The 17,670-nt window shown below is 32.7% G+C and overlaps 1 long non-coding RNA gene across 1 annotated transcript in view; it reads left to right on the forward strand.

Annotated features, from left to right (window-relative positions):
• The window catches only part of LOC131179874 (uncharacterized), a 75,150-nt gene extending 58,966 nt beyond the window's left edge, over positions 1-16,184 (forward strand). The window contains exons 2-4 of the long non-coding RNA XR_009148776.1: positions 14,724-14,881; positions 15,330-15,388; positions 15,963-16,184. This is a non-coding gene — a long non-coding RNA (uncharacterized LOC131179874). The remainder of the gene's footprint in view (positions 1-14,723; positions 14,882-15,329; positions 15,389-15,962) is intronic.
• Positions 16,185-17,670: the final 1,486 nt, after the last annotated feature.

Genomic DNA, 17,670 nt, shown 5'->3' on the forward strand with positions numbered 1-17,670 from the left:
AGAGAAAGGCATTATCGGACGGTCTATATTGCTAGTGCGATCGGATTAAAGATAGCTCACCCGCGCCATGACCGCATTTTCAGTCAGATTCAGCTGTCTGGCGGCCTGTCTCAGAACATGATCGATATTATAGTCAATCATAACATTTTTAGACGTTTTGGACGAGTTTCAGGTATCAGATTTGGCATAGGTAAACCCAAACTCTATATTGCTCAATTTTTTTGCCTTGTATTGAGTTAGAATAAAATTTATAAAATATTCGTGGATGATCAGAAAAATTATGAATGATTCTTTTTGCAATAGCCTTATAATATTGTTAAGGACCGCGGTGCAAGTTTATAAAATTTTTAAAGTTAATTTGGATAGTTTTTGAAAAATATTAGTTTTGCAGTCTTATAATTGAGTTGTCTAATATTGTGATTATTGTCTGGTTTGGAGGGTCCAGAAGGGGCCATATAATGATGATAAGATATTAGTTTAGTTTAGAAGTGTTCTTTAAATCATTTTTGCTGGTTGGGTAGGTTTCAAGTATAGGGGAAACTCTGTCGGATTTTCGGCATAAATTAGACTGTCTGTTATCTCTTTAGAGTTTTATTGACTTAATACTAATAAATTTATAATATAATTATTTAGTTGATCGAGGTCAGCTATTTTCCTCCATCCAGCAGCCAGAATAGTCCTTAGTGTACTGTGAGTAAAATATTAATTTTGATTATAATTTCGATATTATTATATGTTCAAGTATGCCCATGCATTACTTATAAATATGTATCTATATAGTTAAACACTAGGCACATTTTATATTGCTTTCATAATTAATAAAGTGCCATGGATGTTGTTTGTGGTAATTTGAAGCAGTGTGCGTGCGTGTGGTATGATATTGGATATGGACAGGACGGGTAGACACGGCTTGAGAGACACTCGCTGAGACCCGGTCCTTTATGGATAAGTCGGGGTAGACACGGCTTGAGAGACATTCGCTGGGACCCCGCATTTAGTTTATTAAGCGAAAGTCCGGCTTGAGAGACACTCGCTGGCAGAGGTTGGATTAAGAGAGCTGTATAGGGAATCAGCTTCCATATATGTACTGTTTGAACAGTGTTGGATGGGTGAGTGCTCCAAATTGCGTTTTTATTGTTGTGATGCGATTTGTATGAAATTTATGATGATGTTGCATTTCATTCCTTAGGATGCATTAGCTGTAGATAGTTATAGAAATTGTGGTTAAAATTAGTATTTTATTCTCTGAGTCGAATGCTCACTCCTGTTCACCTATTTTTCCAGGCTATAGGAGGAGTTATTTTACAGAGCAACCTACTTTCTTTCTTGCAGGTTTAACGTTGGTTATTTAATTGTTTTATTTTTTTTTTTTAAATTTGAAATCTAGAACTCTACATGTGTTAGTAGTAGTATGGACTCGAATAAAAATATTTAATTTTATTTACATATTGGGCTTAAGTTTTTGGGCCTTGATTACGAATTTGAGAACAATAAAGTGTACTACGAGTCTCGGTGGCTTTATGTAGGCCCAGATCCTAGCGTCAGTCCAGCTCATAGGTTGGATCGTGACATTTATATATAAATTATTTTTAATAAAACAAACAAAACCTAACGGATTAATCAATTTGACCAGAAACATCAATCAGTGGCACTTTCTGATCCACAACATGACGTCATGAAATCAACAGATAAAAGATAATCGAATAAATTTCAACTTTAAGCTTTGAGTGATCTGAGTCTTCATAATATGCGTGGAGTTTTCTAATCTCAAACTTTGCTTATATATATATATATATATATATATATATATATATATATATATAATTACAGATATAAAATGGAGAATTGAACTTGAGTTTACAGATTCAAGACTAAGCTATACTCATTGTTGCTTTTTTTTCATGAAAAATATTATAACTAAATAATAAAAAATATTTTCATGAAAAATATTTTCTTTCATGCACAAATTATTTTTTATGAAATAAATGAAGTATAATTATTTAAATTTAAATTTAATAATAATAATAATAATAATATTATTATTATTATTATTATTATTATTATTATTATTATTATTATTATTATTATTATTAACATACATAGTAACATTAGATTTAACACATGTACATATGTTTACCACAATAATAGAGCCATCTTAAATACAACTTTGGATATCTCTCTTCAAATAATAACTTGGACGTCTATGAATGAAATTAAGTCTGTGTTTGTTTTGTATAAAATATTTTTGTGAAAAATATTTTTTATATTTATTTAGTGTTTGAGACACTAAAAAATAATTAATAGAAAATATTTTCTTATTAAAGAGAAAATTAAGTTATTATTAAGAAAAATAATTTTTTTTAAAAGAATAAATTATAAAGTAGCTTTTTTTAAAGAATAAATTATTTTTTAGAGATTATTAAAATGTGAAAACACTCATTCATATATACATAATATAAATACATATAATTAATTTGATATTTCAAATGAATAATAAAAAATATTTTTAAAAAAATTTATTGTAATAACCTAAATTTTAAATAAGAAATTTATAAATTTTAATAGTATTTAAATATTATTTTAATATTATCTAACTAATTTACAATTTTGTAATACTTTCATTTATTTATATATATATATATATATATATATATATATATATATATATATTAAATCAAAGCTTTACATTGTGTATTATTTTATTATGTACTTATGTTTTTATTTTCTTGCGAATGGAAGAAAGAAATTTCGTTAAATTTTTGTTATTATCATGAGCAATATAATTCAAAGATATAGCAATTGATATTAGTTATCTTTATTTATTTTTTTTATTATCATTATTAAAATTTAAAGTGTTTATTTAATTTACCTAACATGATTGTTATTACCCAGTAAATTTTTAAATGTGGTATTATTATATTAATTATATTGTCTTAATATATATATATATATATATATATATATATATATATATATATATATATATATATATTAGTGTATACGTATATTGCAAACTAGTGCATAGTACATATTTTGAATAATAATAATAATAATAATGTACCATAACCAATAAAAAATCAAGATTCTACCTACCATGGCCACCGAAATGGAGCTACTGCTCCTTCCCTCTCTGCGTCGTCTTCCATAGCAAGGGGATCCTCGCACCAACGAGCCTCACCAATTGGACATGGACAACAGCTAGAAGGCTATTTTAGTGAGGCACTTTCGGGACAACACCCAACAGCAGCTGAATAGAGGTGGAATCCTCCATTCTTTCCGGCGATGCAAAGGGAAGAACGTCCAAAGCTTTTATCTTCCTTCTGCCATTCTAGCCACTTTCCGACCACGTCTCAGCTAGCATTCAACACACCTTAGTCTAAAGAGAAAGATGGCAGCAAGCTTTGCCTATTTTAATGGAGTTCCGACGAGAGAGAGAGGAAAGAGAAAATGGGTATGGCAGTGGCTTTCCGACCACTTTTCCAGTGATTCAACCATTGGATCGGAAATCCGAGACCACCAATGAACTCAGGGCGACGAAATCTTCGAAATGAGACTGGCCCCGCTCTGATCGAACACGTTAGAGAAAGGCATTATCGGACGGTCTATATTGCTAGTGCGATCGGATTAAAGATAGCTCACCCGCGCCATGACCGCATTTTCAGTCAGATTCAGCTGTCTGGCGCCTGTCTCAGAACATGATCGATATTATAGTCAATCATAACATTTTTAGACGTTTTGGACGAGTTTCAGGTATCAGATTTGGCATAGGTAAACCCAAACTCTATATTGCTCAATTTTTTTGCCTTGTATTGAGTTAGAATAAAATTTATAAAATATTCGTGGATGATCAGAAAAATTATGAATGATTCTTTTTGCAATAGCCTTATAATATTGTTAAGGACCGCGGTGCAAGTTTATAAAATTTTTAAAGTTAATTTGGATAGTTTTTGAAAAATATTAGTTTTGCAGTCTTATAATTGAGTTGTCTAATATTGTGATTATTGTCTGGTTTGGAGGGTCCAGAAGGGGCCATATAATGATGATAAGATATTAGTTTAGTTTAGAAGTGTTCTTTAAATCATTTTTGCTGGTTGGGTAGGTTTCAAGTATAGGGGAAACTCTGTCGGATTTTCGGCATAAATTAGACTGTCTGTTATCTCTTTAGAGTTTTATTGACTTAATACTAATAAATTTATAATATAATTATTTAGTTGATCGAGGTCAGCTATTTTCCTCCATCCAGCAGCCAGAATAGTCCTTAGTGTACTGTGAGTAAAATATTAATTTTGATTATAATTTCGATATTATTATATGTTCAAGTATGCCCATGCATTACTTATAAATATGTATCTATATAGTTAAACACTAGGCACATTTTATATTGCTTTCATAATTAATAAAGTGCCATGGATGTTGTTTGTGGTAATTTGAAGCAGTGTGCGTGCGTGTGGTATGATATTGGATATGGACAGGACGGGTAGACACGGCTTGAGAGACACTCGCTGAGACCCGGTCCTTTATGGATAAGTCGGGGTAGACACGGCTTGAGAGACATTCGCTGGGACCCCGCATTTAGTTTATTAAGCGAAAGTCCGGCTTGAGAGACACTCGCTGGCAGAGGTTGGATTAAGAGAGCTGTATAGGGAATCAGCTTCCATATATGTACTGTTTGAACAGTGTTGGATGGGTGAGTGCTCCAAATTGCGTTTTTATTGTTGTGATGCGATTTGTATGAAATTTATGATGATGTTGCATTTCATTCCTTAGGATGCATTAGCTGTAGATAGTTATAGAAATTGTGGTTAAAATTAGTATTTTATTCTCTGAGTCGAATGCTCACTCCTGTTCACCTATTTTTCCAGGCTATAGGAGGAGTTATTTTACAGAGCAACCTACTTTCTTTCTTGCAGGTTTAACGTTGGTTATTTAATTGTTTTATTTTTTTTTTTTAAATTTGAAATCTAGAACTCTACATGTGTTAGTAGTAGTATGGACTCGAATAAAAATATTTAATTTTATTTACATATTGGGCTTAAGTTTTTGGGCCTTGATTACGAATTTGAGAACAATAAAGTGTACTACGAGTCTCGGTGGCTTTATGTAGGCCCAGATCCTAGCGTCAGTCCAGCTCATAGGTTGGATCGTGACATTTATATATAAATTATTTTTAATAAAACAAACAAAACCTAACGGATTAATCAATTTGACCAGAAACATCAATCAGTGGCACTTTCTGATCCACAACATGACGTCATGAAATCAACAGATAAAAGATAATCGAATAAATTTCAACTTTAAGCTTTGAGTGATCTGAGTCTTCATAATATGCGTGGAGTTTTCTAATCTCAAACTTTGCTTATATATATATATATATATATATATATATATATATATATATAATTACAGATATAAAATGGAGAATTGAACTTGAGTTTACAGATTCAAGACTAAGCTATACTCATTGTTGCTTTTTTTTCATGAAAAATATTATAACTAAATAATAAAAAATATTTTCATGAAAAATATTTTCTTTCATGCACAAATTATTTTTTATGAAATAAATGAAGTATAATTATTTAAATTTAAATTTAATAATAATAATAATATTATTATTATTATTATTATTATTATTATTATTATTATTATTATTATTATTATTATTATTATTATTAACATACATAGTAACATTAGATTTAACACATGTACATATGTTTACCACAATAATAGAGCCATCTTAAATACAACTTTGGATATCTCTCTTCAAATAATAACTTGGACGTCTATGAATGAAATTAAGTCTGTGTTTGTTTTGTATAAAATATTTTTGTGAAAAATATTTTTTATATTTATTTAGTGTTTGAGACACTAAAAAATAATTAATAGAAAATATTTTCTTATTAAAGAGAAAATTAAGTTATTATTAAGAAAAATAATTTTTTTTAAAAGAATAAATTATAAAGTAGCTTTTTTTAAAGAATAAATTATTTTTTAGAGATTATTAAAATGTGAAAACACTCATTCATATATACATAATATAAATACATATAATTAATTTGATATTTCAAATGAATAATAAAAAATATTTTTAAAAAAATTTATTGTAATAACCTAAATTTTAAATAAGAAATTTATAAATTTTAATAGTATTTAAATATTATTTTAATATTATCTAACTAATTTACAATTTTGTAATACTTTCATTTATTTATATATATATATATATATATATATATATATATATATATTAAATCAAAGCTTTACATTGTGTATTATTTTATTATGTACTTATGTTTTTATTTTCTTGCGAATGGAAGAAAGAAATTTCGTTAAATTTTTGTTATTATCATGAGCAATATAATTCAAAGATATAGCAATTGATATTAGTTATCTTTATTTATTTTTTTTATTATCATTATTAAAATTTAAAGTGTTTATTTAATTTACCTAACATGATTGTTATTACCCAGTAAATTTTTAAATGTGGTATTATTATATTAATTATATTGTCTTAATATATATATATATATATATATATATATATATATATATATATATATATATATATATATATATTAGTGTATACGTATATTGCAAACTAGTGCATAGTACATATTTTGAATAATAATAATAATAATAATGTACCATAACCAATAAAAAATCAAGATTCTACCTACCATGGCCACCGAAATGGAGCTCTCGCTCCTTCCCTCTCTCGTCGTCTTCCATAGCAAGGGGATCCTCGCACCAACGAGCCTCACCAATTGGACATGGACAACAGCTAGAAGGCTATTTTAGTGAGGCACTTTCGGGACAACACCCAACAAAGAAATTTGAATAGAGGTGGAATCCTCCATTCTTTCCGCGATGCAAAGGGAAGAACGTCCAAAGCTTTTATCTTCCTTCTGCCATTCTAGCCACTTTCCGACCACGTCTCAGCTAGCATTCAACACACCTTAGTCTAAAGAGAAAGATGGCAGCAAGCTTTGCCTATTTTAATGGAGTTCCGACGAGAGAGAGAGGAAAGAGAAAATGGGTATGGCAGTGGCTTTCCGACCACTTTTCCAGTGATTCAACCATTGGATCGGAAATCCGAGACCACCAATGAACTCAGGGCGACGAAATCTTCGAAATGAGATCGCCCGCTCGATCGAACACGTTAGAAAGGCATTATCGGACGGTCTATATTGCTAGTGCGATCGGATTAAAGATAGCTCACCCGCGCCATGACCGCATTTTCAGTCAGATTCAGCTGTCTGGCGGCCTGTCTCAGAACATGATCGATATTATAGTCAATCATAACATTTTTAGACGTTTTGGACGAGTTTCAGGTATCAGATTTGGCATAGGTAAACCCAAACTCTACATTGCTCAATTTTTGCCTTGTACTGAGTTAGAATAAAATTTATAAAATATTCGTGGATGATCGGAAAAATTATGAATGATTCTTTTTGCAATAGCCTTATAATATTGTTAAGGATCATGTGCAAGTTTATAAAATTTTTAAAGTTAATTTGGATAGTTTTGAAAAATATTAGTTTTGCGATCTTATAATTGAGTTGTCTAATATTGTGATTATTGTCTGGTTTGGAGGGTCCAGAAGGGGCCATATAATGATGATAAGATATTAGTTTAGTTTAGAAGTGTTCTTTAAATCATTTTTGCTGGTTGGGTAGGTTTCAAGTATAGGGGAAACTCTGTCGGATTTTCGGCATAAATTAGACTGTCTGTTATCTCTTTAGAGTTTTATTGACTTAATACTAATAAATTTATAATATAATTATTTAGTTGATCGAGGTCAGCTATTTTCCTCCATCCAGCAGCCAGAATAGTCCTTAGTGTACTGTGAGTAAAATATTAATTTTGATTATAATTTCGATATTATTATATGTTCAAGTATGCCCATGCATTACTTATAAATATGTATCTATATAGTTAAACACTAGGCACATTTTATATTGCTTTCATAATTAATAAAGTGCCATGGATGTTGTTTGTGGTAATTTGAAGCAGTGTGCGTGCGTGTGGTATGATATTGGATATGGACAGGACGGGTAGACACGGCTTGAGAGACACTCGCTGAGACCCGGTCCTTTATGGATAAGTCGGGGTAGACACGGCTTGAGAGACATTCGCTGGGACCCCGCATTTAGTTTATTAAGCGAAAGTCCGGCTTGAGAGACACTCGCTGGCAGAGGTTGGATTAAGAGAGCTGTATAGGGAATCAGCTTCCATATATGTACTGTTTGAACAGTGTTGGATGGGTGAGTGCTCCAAATTGCGTTTTTATTGTTGTGATGCGATTTGTATGAAATTTATGATGATGTTGCATTTCATTCCTTAGGATGCATTAGCTGTAGATAGTTATAGAAATTGTGGTTAAAATTAGTATTTTATTCTCTGAGTCGAATGCTCACTCCTGTTCACCTATTTTTCCAGGCTATAGGAGGAGTTATTTTACAGAGCAACCTACTTTCTTTCTTGCAGGTTTAACGTTGGTTATTTAATTGTTTTATTTTTTTTTTTTAAATTTGAAATCTAGAACTCTACATGTGTTAGTAGTAGTATGGACTCGAATAAAAATATTTAATTTTATTTACATATTGGGCTTAAGTTTTTGGGCCTTGATTACGAATTTGAGAACAATAAAGTGTACTACGAGTCTCGGTGGCTTTATGTAGGCCCAGATCCTAGCGTCAGTCCAGCTCATAGGTTGGATCGTGACATTTATATATAAATTATTTTTAATAAAACAAACAAAACCTAACGGATTAATCAATTTGACCAGAAACATCAATCAGTGGCACTTTCTGATCCACAACATGACGTCATGAAATCAACAGATAAAAGATAATCGAATAAATTTCAACTTTAAGCTTTGAGTGATCTGAGTCTTCATAATATGCGTGGAGTTTTCTAATCTCAAACTTTGCTTATATATATATATATATATATATATATATATATATATATATATATATATATAATTACAGATATAAAATGGAGAATTGAACTTGAGTTTACAGATTCAAGACTAAGCTATACTCATTGTTGCTTTTTTTTTTTAAATAATTAATAATATTAAAATCATCTTAAAAAATTATGAGATTTTGAAAACTAAAGTCAAATAAAAAAAAAGGAGATCCCATTAATAATTGCAAATATTAAATAAAAGAAACAGCAATCTGGTAACTCATCAAGGTAAGTGCAAGAACCTATACGTACAGAGAGAGTTTTGGATCCTTTGCTTATGGCTAATTTATATTTTACACGTTTGGTTTAACATAAAAAGAGGAAGAAAAAAAAAATTATTGGTGTTATTTTTATGTTCTTTTCTTTTTAAGTCACGTGTGTGTTTTGGAAAGGCTCTAAAATATATCAAAAATATTAAAAAATAGTATTTCATATAGAAATAAGAAAAGAGGAAGAAAAAAAAATTATTGGTGATATTTTTATGTTCTTTTCTTTTTAAGTCACGTGCATGTTTTAGAAAGGCTCTAAAATATATCAAAAATATTAAAAAATAATATTTCATATAGAAATAAAAAAATAAGTTGCAATCAATTATTGATAACTTTAGAAGAGCATGCTCATTTATTTTGAACAAGAAAAGATTATACTTGCAATTAATGCATTAAAAATGTAATTAATTCCTTAAAAATGACAATATAAAAGGCGACAATCATAATTCTACCCAAAAAGAAAGAGGAAAGCAAGAACATGAAAGCTACTATAATTAAAGATTATTCACATGGCATTGCGTATTTTAGCTAGCAGTCACTGTCATTTTCTTTTTTCTTTCTTGGAGTCTTCCCTAGTCTACAGAACAGTAATCCAAGACTAATCTATTAATTCCTCGCCAAAATGATGCTTTCATTTATCTGTAACAAAAACACGTAACATCAACCATATCACAAGTTCTAATTAAAATATCTATGGTGCCTTGTGGAAAGCTTAGTGATACTTCGTTTTCAGGCAATCTCATTCTGATGAACCTTTTGATATGCTCAGTGCTCTTGACAAGGAGATGATCTCCAGACCTATCCCAAGTGTAATTTTCAATACCTTTTATTTCCCATTAATTTATAATCACAGAAGAGCAAATTTCCACAAGAAAATCCTGAGACCAAGAACAAATTTAAATGGCCGTGGATACAGTTGCAAAAAGTTCTCTCTTTGCTGACCCAAAACCAATGTATGATCGATTTAATGGGTCGAGAATGGAGTCACTATATAATGGATCACTTGCAAGGAGAAGATCAATCTCTTACAGTTGGCTTTAAAACAAGAGATTGTAGAAATGGAAGCCATTTCTTTGTGGTTCTGCAGGTTTTCGTTAATTTATTTTCTTATTTTTTCTCACATGGTCAAGTCAGGAGACGCTTCACGTAAGTTTAAGTTACTCCAAGAAGCGCCGGTGATGACACCACCCACCATTCGACCACCTGAAAAAAACGGATGTAGACCTAATATTTGTCCTGGATCACCGCCGCCACCGAAAATTCCACCACCTGTGGCGTGTACACCACCACCACCACCACCACCACCACCACAACCGCCTGTGGCGTGTGCGCCACCACCACCGCGGCCATGTTCATGTTCATCATCAGTACCATCACCACCACCAGTAACACCATCACATACATTTCCACCACCTTCCACTGCAGTCAATCCTTCTTCTCCACCTGAAATCAATCCTCCAATAGTTTCAAGTCCATTTCCATTTCCATTTCCATTTCCATTTTCACCACCAGCACCATCTTAATTAGTGTATGCCAATATATATGTGCAACTACACGTACGCCACTATGACTAGAATAACATGGAAAACTTATTTTCCTCCGTTTGTTTTTAGCAAGTGCCCTATATGTAATAGCCAATTCATTATATAATTTCTCTTCCATTTGTGTTTTTAGTCCTTTTGCTTCTTAGTTATTGATCAATTGTTGCCAAGTTTTGATGTTCTTTTTCTATTTTAATAAAATTTAATTGCTTATAAAAAATTGTTTTTCTCGAATAATAATTTATAAAAATTATATTATTATAAATATTATATATTTATATTATTTTTGTATAATTATTTATCCTGAATACACCAAATTGAAGATCAAAAAGTAATGATGAATATAGTCTAATAGTTACTGCATATATGTTAAAAGAGATTTAAATTCAACTCCTCTATCTCCTACATATATAATAAAAGATTAAAAAAAATTGAAGATGTAGAAGACATCCAAATTGTTGAACATTTATTAAAACAAAAAAAAATTGATAGCTGACTTATTAATATTTTTTGGTAGATGAACAAGTAACTCAAATTTATTTTAGGGAATGTTATAAAAAAATAAACTATAGTGTATCGACTTATTTCTAATTAAATACAAATTGCCACAAGCAAGACAGAACAATTTGCTGTAGTTAATACCAAATGGAGCCAAATCATAGTTGGCAAAAGTTGACTTCACAATTTTTTGAAGTATTAAAAAGAAGGGTGAAATTAAATAAATAAGATTCACATATTTATATCTTAAATTTATTTTCAACTTTCTCTATTAAAATATAAAAATATAATCATGTGGGGATTGGGAATTGATATAAGATACAAGGACTTGACTTTGTATGAATTTCTGTAATATTTTAAAGATGATGTATTAAATTTGTATATGCACATGATGCCCTTTGTCTAATATTGTCAAGTAAAGATCATAAAGAAGTTGCCCTTTTTATAGTATTGTCAAGTAAAGATAATAAAGAAGTTCCAAATTCGAATTCCTCTAAAACGAAAATAATTACATATGGTTTTTTAAGTGGTAAAGATTTGCTTATTATTTGTTCATGAAATAATGTATAATTTAATTATTTTCACACAATTTCACAGATTGCAAGCATATATCTTTCCATTATAAATATGACTCCATAGACAGCTCAAAAATCCCACAATTCAATACGTAGGTCTTCAACCACAAAACAGCAATGGAGGCTCGTCGATATGTGCTTGCAATTATCTTGCTAATTGGAGTTTTCGAGCTAGCTCATGGCGGCAGGGATGTTTTGCACTTTTATAAAATGGAGCATCAAAGAATGGCCTTGGAGGTTGTTAAACGTCTACCAATTAGAAGGACAATTCCAACAGTTCAGCAGTTTTCTGCTCCGGCCGCTGGTATCGCCCGTCGTCAAGGTGCCCCACCACATGCACCACCTGGGGTTAACAATTGAAATCAAATTATGTTACCCTTACTCTATATATATAGCATAGTCAGGGGATTGTCATTGCTAGTTGAATAATTTCATGATTTATATATAAATTTATTCAAATAATATATTTAATATGATGATGATTTATGGCTTCTTGCTCCAATTTTATTGTCTTGACTCTGAGTTTCTTTATGCAGGATCCTAATTAAACCTTGAAGTTATAAATCATTTTCCTTTACAACCTACAATGGTGGATTCCTCCAAGTCCAAACTCATTTCCATTTTCACCACCTTCTCTTGAAGAAGTTAACAATACACTCATTTCCAATATAATAATTTGCCATACAAAACTCCAAAAATGTCCAGCCAATCCATAACTGGCAAAGTTGACTTGAGTATCCTTGAATCAATAATCAATAAATGAAGGTTGTGGGATTTCATAGAGATCCATAAAAAGAATAGAGCTTAATTCAGTGGCATTTGACTCATCTCCAAAATTTTAAAGTCTTGAATTTAAATTTTAATTAGAGTGATATATAAATAAAAAAATAAAATGATTTAGAATTTAACTTTATTGACAAAACTTTCACAGACATCCAGCATTTTCTTATAGTCAAGAGAACTTGACTTTATAGTGAAGCAATAACAGGGGTACTCAAAGTAAGTTCAGGGTTGAAAGTCCGCTTTATCTCCTCCTATAAAGCAACGCAAGTAGTACACTGACTTGCATGTATGAACAGGCACAACCGATCATGGAGGGTATTCGTTCCAAGATATTTGTAATGGTGTTGATTTTTGGCATTATCTTACTTGCTGTCATTACTTATAATTGTCATGATAAAGGCAAGGTTATGCCTGCATCTGCCTATCATCATCAATTGATTCAGGCCAGAAAGACCTTGCGGCTTATGCTTGATTATCACACAAACCTTCTGCAGACAAGGAGGAGAATTCCAGTAGCTCATCGTGTTCCAGCTCCCCAGGCCGCTCATTCACGTCAACAAGTGTTTCACCACCCACCGCCGCCTCTGCCGCTGCCAAGTCCTGCTCCTTGCGTTGCTTAAAAACTCCTGTTTATTTCACTGTATCTCTGTGTACAATTTAGTAATTTTTTCTGACAATTTTTTTTAACATTTATATCCGTCGCCAGAACTTTTATATATTATGTATTTTTTTAATATATTAGAATCTGTTTCATTTTTAGAATCTAATCAATGTCCTCAAAAGCATTAAGGAAACCACCTCCATATTTTACCATGAAGTGTCATTTCTCACATATTTTATAATAAATCCTAGCACAGACCTCATAATGGAGGAAATCTAGTTCTTATCAGTCTTATATGCCAAAGCATTTGAAGTACCTGTCATCAATCTTTATGACTTTCTCAACAATGATGATAATTAAAAGTTTCTATTATGACACTTCCTGAAACATAAGATTATTGAAATAAATGGAGTATGGGAAATGCCTCCTGAACAGGAAACCAAAGTCCCCTCTCTGCTTATTCTCCACCTACCATTTTTCAGGAATTCTAACGGAATGCTTTAGTCTTAGAATTATCAATATGAATGGAAAACCTATGAAGACACAATTAACAATCACTGGTAGATGGCAACCATAATGTAACACCCCAAAATTTTATTATTTATGAGTATTTTTGGTATTTTAATTTTATTTGAATTTTAGGAATTTTTTTGAGATTTTTCGGATTTTAAAAATCGGATTCGATTTTTCGAAAATATAAACTTTGATGATTTTTAAAAATTAATTTAAAGACCACGTGGCAAAACTAAAAATATATTTGGAGTCTACGTATTTTTCTGAGTTTTATGGAATTTTTTCGGAATTTTTGGACCTCGTTTTCGGTCCCAAGGCAGAGTAAAAAATTCAAAATTTTGTGTCCTGAATCGAACCGGCCGAATCGAACCGGACCGAATCGGACCGGTCGAATCGGACCGGTTGAATCAGACCGGTCTCTTCTCTTTTTCTTCCTCCCGCGCGCGACGCTCCCTCCCCTCTTCTCTCTCTCGTTTCTCTCTCCTCTCCACCCCCAGCCACCGGCCGCAGCCATTGACCAGGCGGCCGCCTCACCAACCAATACGGCCACGCCGACCACGGAAACGCGCTGAACGCTCTACGCGCGCGCCCAGCTTCTTCCTCACCAACCGCCGATCCGGCCACCGATTGGACCGGGTCTCATGTCCAGAATCATCTACTCGGCGAGAGCTTTCCATAGACACCAAGAATGCCGAAATCCATCGAGCGGATTGTCCGATTTTTGCTCGGGAAGATTTTAGCCCATTTCGACTTTTGGGCTAGATTTCTCGAAAACCGTGAATCCCACAAGGAAACCGAGGCCACCAGCACGCTCCATTCGTCGAGAGCTTCGCAACGACATAAATTTCGAATTTTTCCGACACCGCTTTCGGTGGGTCCCACGGAACTTCGCAGTGTATTTTCGACCATTAAATGAGCTTAGAAAATTCTGAAAAATTTATGTACTAACCCCCGTGTTATGGGCTTCGTGTAGGTATCCTCGATTTGCGGAAATTCGACAGTTGACCGGGTCTGCAAATTTCGGGCCAGACAGACCCGTTACCGGAAAAGTCTCCGAATTGGACCGAGGTTTTGGCTAGCCCCCCATTGTCAGACGTCCCGAGCGCGTTCCCGAAGTCGGAATCGGCAAAGGTAAACCCGAACCTTGTTTTTCGTAATTTTCTAGTGCTTAAATAGGATTAAAAATCCATAAAATATTCGTGGTAGCTTAGAAAATTACGATTCTTTTTGCAATAGCTTAGTAATATTGCTAAGGACCGCGGGGCAAAGTTTTATAATTTTTAGAGCTTGTTTGGGCAGTTTTTGCAAAAATGATCAATAATAAGGACTAAATTGAAATTTTGCGTATTGTGATAGATGATTGATTTGATGGGCCCAGGAGGGGCTGTGTGATATGATTGAACTGTTGATATATGGATTGTGAATATAGAAGTGCGTTTTTTTGCCCTTTTGCAGGTTGGGTAGGTCCTAGGTATAGGGGAGACTCTGCCGGATTTTCGGCACGACTTAGGACGTACTTGATCTTTTTCTTTGTTTGTATTGAGTCAAATTTATTAAATAGATGTAATGTAATTGTCAGGTGAGCCGGGACAGCCTTCTTCCTCCGCCCAGCCGCCACAGTAATTTGTCGTCAAGTTTGTGAGTAAAATATTAATTTTAATTGTAATTTCGATATTATTATATGTTCAGCATGCCCATGCATCACTTATATGCATATATTTATGTAGTTAAACTCTAGGCACGAATTATGTTGCATTCATAACTGTTAATGTGCCATGAGTGTTGTTGTGGTAATTTGGAGCAGTGTGCGTGCGTTGGCGTGCGTGTGATGTGGTGTGGACTATGGATAGGACGGGGTAGTCACGGCTTGAGTTCTTCGCTGGGACCCGTTCCTTCGAGGGGTAGTCACGGCTTGAGTTCTTCAGGGACCCTCGATTTGGTTTATTAAGCGAAGTCCGCTTGAGTTCTTCACTGCACCATGTTGGATTTAAGAGAGCTGTATAGGGGATCAGCTCCCAATATATTATGATTGATGCTACAGGGTGTGTGAGTGCTCCAAATTACCTTTTTGATGCTATGATGTGAATATGATGTTGATGTTGCATTTCACTCTACAGGGTGCATTAGTTACAGATAGTTATAGAGATTATGGTTAAAATTGATATTTTACTCTCTGAGTCGAACGCTCACTCCTGTTCAAAAATTTTTACAGGCCGCAGGAGGATATTTTATTCTGGGTTAACCTGCTTTTATACTTCGCAGGTTGTTTATCGATATTTGTGTAATTTTATTTACTCCTAGAATTTCCGCATGTGTTAGCAGTAATTATTTGAATTTGGTCTGTAATATTATTATCATGTTGGACCTGTAAACTTAATATTTTAAGTCTGTTTTGATGGATTGGATGAGGGAGCTGAGCTCCCATTTATTATTATGTTGATGAGTATGTGGAGGGTGAGCTGAGCTCCCCAATGGATTGTTTATTGTGTTTACAGGTCGGGTGAGTCAAAAACTCCCCGTTGGTAAGTCCATTTTATGGCCGGACTCTGTCCGTTTGTTTTCTTGAAATTGGGCCCAAATGGGCCTCAGCATTGGGTAAATGAACAGTTAGGCTTACTACGGGCCTCGGGGGCTTTAGGCTGGCCCAGGTCCTAGTGCCGGTCCGGCCCATAGGTTGGGTCGTGACACATAAGGACTGAGTTAAACACTCACCTTTATGCAATAAACAATTACTAGCCCAAAGGAAGAATGATTAACTGTACCTCTCTTGGACCTAAATCGCAAGAAGCTTCACAAATTAGGACCACTGAAGCATGGCTCCTCCCTGAGCCAGATCCTACTTTGACACTTGGCCTTAAATCCTTTGGTCCTGACTACACTCATCCTCTCTGGCAAGATTCTCACGACCCTATGGACGTGGAACAAGAAAAAACCATTGAAAGTGCTGCCTCTCTGAATCCTGAAAAAGAACAAAGTCTCTGGTATAAGCATCTGTATGGAAACATTAGGTCTGATGACTCAAACTATGATAATTACAACTTGAGCCCTAGCCAAAATTTCATTTGACTGTCTCAGCCTCGGATACTTTTTTGTGACCATCACCAGTTTATTTGTATTAAACTTTAGTTAGTATCTATACTTAAAAATAATGGTGTATATTGTGTATTTTTTTAATATATTAGAATATTCTCAATATTCGGTTTACAGTCTATAAATATTAATTCTTTTGAAGTTTGCAATTGCTCCTTTTAATATCATCTTCTCCAATAATTGAAATATTAATTCTTTTGAAGTTTGCAATTGCTCCTTTTAATATCATCTTCTCCAATAATTGAATCTGATTTCTCCCATAAAATCCTAGTAAATTTTAACATTGCACCTAACATTTATTAATTATATATTATACATTTTGATGATTATTTTTCTTCCACCTTCAAATTTGTTGTTAAATTTTAGTATCCGACTGAACTAAAAAAAAAATTAAAAATTTATTATTTTTCTGTTAAGAATTAGTAGAGAGAGAACTATATTTATGTAATAGTAAATGTAATTTATTTAATTTTATTAATTAAATATTATTACAATTAAAATTTAAAATTATTAAAAAAATTATTACTACAACTGAAAAAAATAAAACAACATTATAAAAACATTCAAAATTTTTTACAATCTTTATTTTTATTTATTTATTCATTTTTTTTACCATTAGCCTAAACTAAAACCTGATCCCTTTGTCTAGTCTATCCTCTTTATCTTTAGGCCTCTATGAAGTGTCTAGCGTGGCCTGTGGAACACCCAGCAGGACTATTAGAAGATACACAAGAATTAGGCAAATTTAGCCCAATGTAAATGGCCCAATGGAAGACCCCAACATGTCCATCTAAAACTATTTTAATCCTTTTGGTTGGAGTTAAAATGGG

Source organism: Hevea brasiliensis, chromosome 5, assembly GCF_030052815.1.
Source record: "Hevea brasiliensis isolate MT/VB/25A 57/8 chromosome 5, ASM3005281v1, whole genome shotgun sequence".
NCBI lineage: Eukaryota > Viridiplantae > Streptophyta > Magnoliopsida > Malpighiales > Euphorbiaceae > Hevea > Hevea brasiliensis.